Genomic DNA, 9589 nt, shown 5'->3' with positions numbered 1-9589 from the left:
ATCTTGGCACGTCGAGAGATCGGTTGGTCATGCATGTTCTGACGTGTATCTGACTTAAATCTGTTTCGTGGACTAAACTGAATCTCAGTGTCTAGCATTCAGAGGCTCGAATAAATCACTTTATTTTGATACTACAAACCGTTGTGTTTGATTCATTCATATTGCATGTGAGAAACACCATGACAAAGATGTTGGAATAATTGTCAAAAGTTTGGATAAGATGAGATGTTTTAATATTTTTGAAAGAGTCTCTCATGTTCACCAAGGCTGCATTTATTTGATCAAAAATACAGTAAAAATTGTGAAATTTTAAAATAGCTGTTTTCCAGGTGAATCTATGTTTAAACAGCATTTATTTGAAATAGAAATCTTCTGTAACATTATGAATGTCTTTACTGTCCCTTTGATCAGTTTAAAGCATCCTTGATCAATAAAAATGGTTTTTAATATTATTTTTTTATTAATTTTTTGTATCAGTTTCCAAGTAATTGCTGTTGGAAAATTTAGCTTTGCATCACACAAATAAATTACATTTAAAAATAGGTTTACATAGAAAACTCTTTATTTTAAATCGTAATAATATTTCACAATTTTTACTGTTTTTGATCAAATAAATCCAGCCTTGGTGAGCAGAAGAGACTTAATTTAAAAACATGAAAACATATTCCAAACTTTTGTTTTGAACTTTACTGTATGTTATGGTTTTGACAAAGTGGTAAATTATTAATTTTGGTCTCAAAATAATGAATTTGTGATTTTTTTTAATTTTTTTTAATTTTTATGATATATATATATATTACAGTGGCTCTTAACTGGTTTTGCTTGCATTTGCTAAATAGAAAAATAGACTATATTGTAAATGCTTGAACTACATCTGATGTGATTTACCAGTCAAACCTATGAAAAAAAAAAAAACACTGGTTGGTTTGGTGTTTTGCCAAATTACACGGCTAAAACCAACTGTTAATGAGCATTTATATCTTATTTTCCAATTAAAAATATCCACATAGCATTTGCGTGAGAAGCAACAGTGATACCATTATGCCATTAGATACCAGGACTTGTTTTCATAGATTGTGTCTTGAATATTTGTGTATTTTGGCAGATCTTTTTACATGTAAGTATAAACACGTTTATAACAAGTGCCAAAATACACTTGTATGCAATATACAGTCCATAAAGTAATTCATAATATCTTATAAAGTGTTGCTTTTCAAGTTTATCTTTTTAATGATATTTAGATAGTTTTTGCAGTGCATTAGTAACATTTGATTTACATCAAAATACTGTTGAGTTTACAACCTTTTGACATCAACAACAAAGGATAATATGGCACGTATTTCTCCTGTGGTAAGTCTATTTATTTTGCTATCCTAACAGTGTATGATTATATGGTTAGTAGTGCTTTATTATTTGCATTTAACATTGTTTTTTACTGTAGATTGAAACCTAAACAGAAGAGATCTGAGATTCACCGGCTGAGAACCACTGATTTATGAAATATAGATTATCAGAGCAGTACATATTATACACAATATGCATAATAGTTCTAAATACGTATTTAGTATTTAGACTACTGGTCAAAGGTCTGGAATATTTATTAAATTTATGCATGTAAAAAAAAAAAAAGTGTATTCAAAAGAAGTAACAAAAAAAACAGTAAAAGTTTGAAATATTATTACAATGTAAAACAGCTGTTTTCTATGCGAATATCTGTTAAACTGTAATTTATTTCTGTGATCAAAGCTGTATTTTCAGCATCATTACTCCAGTCTTCAGTGTCACATGATCTTCAGAAATCAGTATAATATTTGATCCATGACTGAAATAAGAGGATTGTGACGGCAGCGGCTCATCCAGCACATGATTCATGTCAAATAGATAAACAGCTATTACACATGTTCATATTAGGGCTGGCTGAGATATTAATATTTGCTGAATTTGTGTGATGGTTCATTTACATGATTCCGTTCATACGGTTCGATTCAGTGAATCAATTCAGAACTTCGGTGCAATGATTCATTTGAATCATCTCTCAGTGTTTAGCCTCCATTGTGTCCGTTTTCATATCAAAATATGTTCATAATAATATATACTGCTGTTTATGACTGTGTTTATAATTGGTGCATGCAAATAAAAATAACACTTAAAAGATGATTTCATTTGTTAACTATTTCATTACCGTGAGCTACAATTTCAACATTTATCAATACATTTTTTAAATCTGTTAACATTAATGAATGCACTGTGAACTAACGAAAGTTAAGACATGATAATATATTAATAAAACTATTAAAACATTTTTGTTCACTTTAATAATTGAAAGCTAAAATAAAATAAATATTATATGAAAAATTTTAACTAAACAAAAATGGAAATGTTGCCTTGGCAACTAACTGAAATGAGTTTATGCTGAAATTACTGGAAATAAATAAAAACTATAACTGAACCTGAAATAAAAATTAATTAAACCTAAAATAGCAAAACAGTCATTTTTAAAAAGAGGAAAAACTAATAAAAATGCTGCTCAATTTGACCAAAATTGTGTGATTATATATTAATAGGGCTATAAAATAATAATAATTTGTTGTTATTATAATTATTAAATAAATATATGAAAATTTGGCAAAAATAAATTATTTCCCTGTAAAAAAAAAAAAAAAAAAAGTATTATAATTTATAAATAAATTGTACAAATATTTACGGTACAACTGTAAAATTACACTTCTAATATTTATGGCTTAAATTTCATTTTCAAACGATAAACCATCGAACTTTTATTTTGACGGAAAACCGCAGGGAGTTCTTAAAACTAATTTAAAAAAAACAAGCGCATAATTACTAAAAATGTAAAAAAAATTACAATTAAAATATTTTACAAACCATTCAAATTATTAATAAAAACTAATAGTAATATAAAATAATCCTAAGTAACACTGACTAATTTCTTATGTTAGTTCATGCATTAATTAATATTAACAAATGATACTTTATTGTGAAGTATTACCAAAATATAATTAAATATGATTGTTTTTTTTTTCATTTAATACAAAAAAGAGTGTGAAAACATGCCTTGATTGTGTGATCTACATTTTACTGTATATTACTTCTTGCATGATTCATGATAATAACATTTTGAATCTGCTTTATGATGATGATTTTTGATACAGATGATGCTTCCTCTATTTCAGAGCCGGGGCATCAATATGTTGCATGTAAACGGTAGCTATTCATTCACACATTCATTCAGAAGAGCTCCGATTCGGGGCTAAAGAGTCAGAGAAGAAATGTTTGATCATCCTCAACAACGTCACCAAAAACCACGATAATAAAAATGTTATTTTTAATGTTTTAATTTTAGTTTTAGCTACAAATAATAATAACCCTGGTGTAAACCGTATTAGTTTGTTTCTTTTATCATAATATCACAATGAAGTTGAAAATAAGGGATGGTTTTAAATAGTTTCGCTACTTTTGCTTGAGCTGATATTCATTTTTGTCAAATTATACAAGAAGAATTCAGAGTGACCATCATATAGGATTGATCTGGTATTTATCATTTTATGACATAAAAAAAAGTTTATTTAAAATAGAAATATTTTATAACAATATACACTACAGTTCAAAAGCTTGAGGTCAGTACATTTTTATTATTTCTTTTTTTTTTTTTAAGAAATTAAAACTTTTATTCAGCAAGGATGTGTTAAATTGATAAGAAGTGATAGCAAAGATTTATATTGTTAGAACATATTTATATTTTGAATAAATGCTGTTCTTTTTAACTTTATGTTCATCAAAGAATCCTGAAAAAAGTATCGCAGTTTCCAAAAAATATGTTGATAATTCTAATAATAAATCAGCATATTAGAATGATTTCTGAAGATCATGTGACACTGAAGACTGGAGTAATGATGCTGAAAATTCAGCTTTGATCACAGGAATAAATTACAGTTTAATATATATTCACACAGAAAACGGCTGTTTTAAATTATAATAATATTTCACTATTTTTACTGCATTTTTGATTAAATAAATGCAGCTTTGGTGAGCAGAAGAGATGAACATTTGACCAGTAGTGTGAATATATAATCTTGTATATTATGTGTCTGTACAGATGTGAATGACAGGAAGTAGTTCCTCTCGGCTCTTCCTGTTTCGTCGTGCACATCTACAGGTGAGTGTTTCCTCTCTAGAGTCACTCTCTGTTCAGATACTCCTGCATTTTTCTATCATAAGATATCAGATAATGAACTTCTGTGTGATAATATATCCGAGTGTTTGTTACTTCAGTGTTAAAGATTATAATGGTCAGGGATTTTACATGAAAACACCACGGTGTCCGTGAAGGTCCTGCAGGGACTGATATATAAATCATGTATGATAATTAGACATATTCAGTATATTTCAGAAATTATTTGCAAATGCAGTTGAAATGAAAAATTAAAAAAAACTCAAATCAGCGGATAATATTCATTTTATGCACACACACACACTATATATACTTTTTTAAATTTTTTGTTATTTTAGAACATCAGGTTAAAATAAATTAAAAATGAGTTTTCACTTTGGCAGCTAGCTACTTTTTTAATTTCAGTAAAAGTTTTTGTTTGTTTGTTTATGTTTGTAGTTTACTATATTTTCTGTGCCAGTGCCAGGATCCTTATTTCAGTGTACATTTTCTGTGATTTTTATTTGTATTTTTTTTCCACCAATTTGAGTTGAACAATTGATCTGAGTGTTTGATCTCAAACAGCAGCGTTTACTGGTGTGTGATGCTCGTCTACAGCAGCAGGTGTCAGTGTGAGACCAACATACAACATACATGACAAAACACAGGATCCATCCTCAGTACTTCATCTAATGACTGCTACTTCATTATATAATACTTATATAATGATTACTAACACAAACACAAGTTGGTTCTCAAAAACAATAATTAGGGTTGTTATTGGAAATCCGATAAATTTTTAAAATAATATTTCTGTAATCCTGCATTTTGTTAGCAGGTTCAGTTTCCAGCAGGGCTAAAGTAGTTAAATAATAATAATAATAAAATAATAAATAAATAAAATAAAGTATATAATAAAATTAAAACCATACAAACAACAATAATTGTTTGAAACATCATTTTCATTTATTTGAACGTTAGGTTCTTAAATAAAAATAAGAATAAATAATAGACATATAAAATTAATTATAATTAATTAAAAATAATTATAGTTAACTAAAATTAAAACAACAATAATAATCGTTTCATTTATTCAAACATTTGTTTATTTAGTTGAACTTGATCTAGTGAGATAACTAAAACTAAAAAAAAATTAATAAATGAAATTTAATAAATACTACACAGACATTAAAAAAATTAAAAATGACAAAAAATAACTAAAAAACAAATGTTTAATAATATATAATATAATACAATGTATAATATAATATAAAATAGCTACTTTAAAATAATAAAATTGAAAATATCTCAAAGATACTAAATAACCCTCAGAGAAAAACACTTGCTGAACATCTGGTGTTTTCTGAGAAAGTTGATCTGAGATTAAAGTGGATGTGATTCAGGATCATCACAGAGTCGCTTGATTTGAGCAGCATCTTGACCCTCGTGATCTCAGAGTCTCATTAACTCTGTATTGATCACTTCATTTGCACTGGTTTCAGATCAGACTGAACATCAGAGCCCGATCTATTAAAGCAGAGCTGACACAGAGCCGGCTGTAAGTAGAGCTGAGGCTCTTATCACTGATTACTGCGCTTCTGTCTTCTGATTGGTCACTGCAGAAATCCACCATCTATATCATTCACAAAATAATGCTTCATTCAGCATATGTTTCAAAACAGATGGCGGCAAAACAAAAAGTCTAAAACATTTTCAGTAGTCAAATAATTGTTCTTTAGCAACCATATTATTTATATTAAAAGTTAAGCTAAAACCAGATATTTCAATAATGGATAAAAAATAAATACATTAATACATTCTAATCAAATAATGCGTTTCTAGATATCATTTTATTTATATGAAATGTTAAGGAAAAACCTGGATACTTCAGTAATGGATCATTTGGGGAAAAAACATTTGAAAAATGCAATTTTTTCATTAATCAAATAATTGCAACATTGTCATTTATGTTAAATGTTATGGAAAACCTGGATACTTCAATGATGGATCTTTAAAAAAAAAAAAATTTTCATTAATCAAAAAATTGTTACTTAAACTTTAACTGAAAGAAAAAAATATATTTAATTAAAATAAAAAAAATATTATTTTAATTCATAAAGTTGCTAAGGCAACATTTCTCATTTTCATTTAGTTTAACTTGAACTAAAAACCTAAAACTGAACTTTAAAAAAAAACAAAACTATAAAGACATGTTTAAAGAAAAATCTAAAACGCACAACAAAATTACTAGAACTTTAACTAAATTAAAATAAAAAAGTATCTATATTTACATTAAATGTTAAGCAAAAACTGGATACTTCATTAATAATAAATAATGTCTTTAATCAAATTATTGGTTTTGTCATGATCATGACCTGTCACTCAGTCTTGGACTTCATTTCCCATAATCCTCGGCCGTCTCATCAGCACTCATGGTTTGCACCTGTGTCTCATTAGCCTACAGTATATAAGCCCCTCATTCAGCCCTAAGGCTTGTTTCCGGTTTCTTCCATGTCTTGCTTCCTGGTCTTGTTACCTGTCTGTTTTTTGGATTACCCTTTTGCCTGTGGTTTTGCTCTGTTGTTTTTGTCTGGACTGATTACCTGTGTATTCTGTGGATTACCCTTCATTAAATGCACTGCGTTTGGATCCTCTAGCTTTGTGTCCCCGTGCAGTTTTATGACAGGTTTCTAGCTACTTATACATGTTAAGTGTTAAAAATGGATTCTTCAGTAATGTATTCACAAAACAAATTTTCAGGTTATCTAGGTTAATAAAACAATAATTTTTCAATTACTGTTAAAATAGTTAAAGGATAGTATATGTGGCTAATTTTTCTACAATTCTAAAAACAAATTGTTGTTTTGCCCTGTTATACACCAAAATTAATAAATAAATAAATAAATAAAAATGAATAAATGATAAAAAAAAAAAAATCCCAAATATTAAATATTATCTATCGAGAGAAAGAAAAAAATGAATAATTAAATAAATAATAATAATAAATAAAAATTCCAAAATATTAAATATCTTGCCTATCGAGAGAGATAAATTAAAATAAAAATGAATAAATAATTAAATAAATAAAATAAAAAAATAATAAAAAATCCAAAAATGAAACATCTTATCTATCAAAAGAAAAAAAAAAGAAAAAAAAAATTACATATATATATATATATATACAGTAGTGAGTGTACAGCTTGTATAACAGTGTAAATTTGCTGTCCCCTCAAAATAACTCAACACACAGCCATTAATGTCTAAACCGCTGGCCACAAAAGTGAGTACACCCCTAAGTGAAAATGTCCAAATTGGGCCCAATTAGCCATTTTCTCTCCCCGGTGTCATGTGACTCATTAGTGTTACAAGGTCTCAGGTGTGAATGGGGAGCAGGTGTGTTAAATTTGGTGTTATCGCTCTCACTCTCTCATACTGGTCACTGGAAGTTCAACATGGCACCTCATGGCAAAGAACTCTCTGAGGATCTGAAAAAAAGAATTGTTGCTCTACATAAAGATGGCGTAGGCTATAAGAAGATTGCCAAGACCCTGAAACTGAGCTGCAGCACGGTGGCCAAGACCATACAGCGGTTTAACAGGACAGGTTCCACTCAGAACAGGCCTCGCCATGGTCGACCAAAGAAGTTGAGTGCACGTGCTCAGTGTCATATCCAGAGGTTGTGTTTGGGAAATAGACGTATGAGTGCTGCCAGCATTGCTGCAGAGGTTGAAGGGGTGGGGGGTCAGCCTGTCAGTGCTCAGACCATACGCCGCACACTGCATCAAATTGGTCTGCATGGCTGTCGTCCCAGAAGGAAGCCTCTTCTAAAGATGATGCACAAGAAAGCCCGCAAACAGTTTGCTGAAGACAAGCAGACTAAGGACATGGATTACTGGAACCATGTCCTGTGGTCTGATGAGACCAAGATAAACTTATTTGGTTCAGATGGTGTCAAGCGTGTGTGGCGGCAACCAGGTGAGGAGTACAAAGACAAGTGTGTCTTGCCTACAGTCAAGCATGGTGGTGGGAGTGTTATGGTCTGGGGCTGCATGAGTGCTGCCGGCACTGGGGAGCTACAGTTCATTGAGGGAACCATGAATGCCAACATGTACTGTGATATACTGAAGCAGAGCATGATCCCCTCCCTTCGGGGACTGGGCCGCAGGGCAGTATTCCAGCATGATAACGACCCCAAACACACCTCCAAGACGACCACTGCCTTGCTAAAGAAGCTGAGGGTAAAGGTGATGGATTTGCCAAGCATGTCTCCAGACCTAAACCCTATTGAGCATCTGTGTGGCATCCTCAAACGGAAGGTGGAGGAGCGCAAGGTGTCTAACATCCACCAGCCATGGAGGAGATGGAGGAGTGGAAGAGGACTCCAGTGGCAACCTGTGAAGCTCTGGTGAACTCCATGCCCAAGGCAGTGCTGGACATTTTCACTTAGGGGTGTACTCACTTTTGTGGCCAGCGGTTTAGACATTAATGGCTGTGTGTTGAGTTATTTTGAGGGGACAGCAAATTTACACTGTTATACAAGCTGTACACTCACTACTTTACATTGTAGCAAAGTGTCATTTCTTCAGTGTTGTCACATGAAAAGATATAATAAAATATTTACAAAAATGTGAGGGGTGTACTCACTTCTGTGAGATACTGTATATATAAACTTTTCAGTCAAATTTTAAGTAATTTTTTTAATGGTTTTAGTTAACTATAATAACCCTGTTGTGAATATTGTGGTGATTTTAATTTGAGCATTAGATTTCCTAAAGATTGTTGCTTGTTTTATGAGAACCAAAATAAAAAAAATAAATAAAACAAAATGAAGTTTTACTGTTTTACAAAATAAATAAATAAAATAAAATAAAAAATTTAAATCAGTTTTCGTACTAAAAATTTCACATTTAATTAAATGCGTTACTATTTCTATAAACAATTTTCACATATAATTACAAAATAAATCTTACATCAAATTTTCAGTGTATGAATGTGTTCAGCCAGATGTTTTAATAGCGTCTCACATTTCAACTTCAGTATAAAAGTTGAGTTGACAAGTTTGATTCATTTCTGTGAATCAGTTCAAACTGTCTGCTTCAGTGAATCAGTTAAAATAATATATTAAATGATTCCTTGGTGTCATCATTCAGAAATGTTCATTTTTCATGTTTTAGTAAATATACATGGGTAAATACTGCTGTTTATCATTGTATATTTATCATCAAAGACAGATTTTTTTTAAATTTGTATTTTTTTTTAGTTTCTCTAGAACCATCGTCCAGCTCTAGTCTTTGCTAGAACTCTATTCACCTGACGTTACCCTGATCACATGTGATTATCACCTCACTAATAAAGAGGCCAAAAGAGAGCAAGAGAAAGGCTGGTTCACTTACGTCGGTGCTCGTGCTGGGGCTGGTGTTG

This window comes from Sinocyclocheilus rhinocerous, unplaced genomic scaffold (assembly GCF_001515625.1).
Source record: "Sinocyclocheilus rhinocerous isolate Xijiao unplaced genomic scaffold, SAMN03320098_v1.1 scaffold3560, whole genome shotgun sequence".
NCBI classification, from domain to species: Eukaryota; Metazoa; Chordata; class Actinopteri; order Cypriniformes; family Cyprinidae; genus Sinocyclocheilus; species Sinocyclocheilus rhinocerous.
This window is presented reverse-complemented; position numbering follows the sequence as displayed.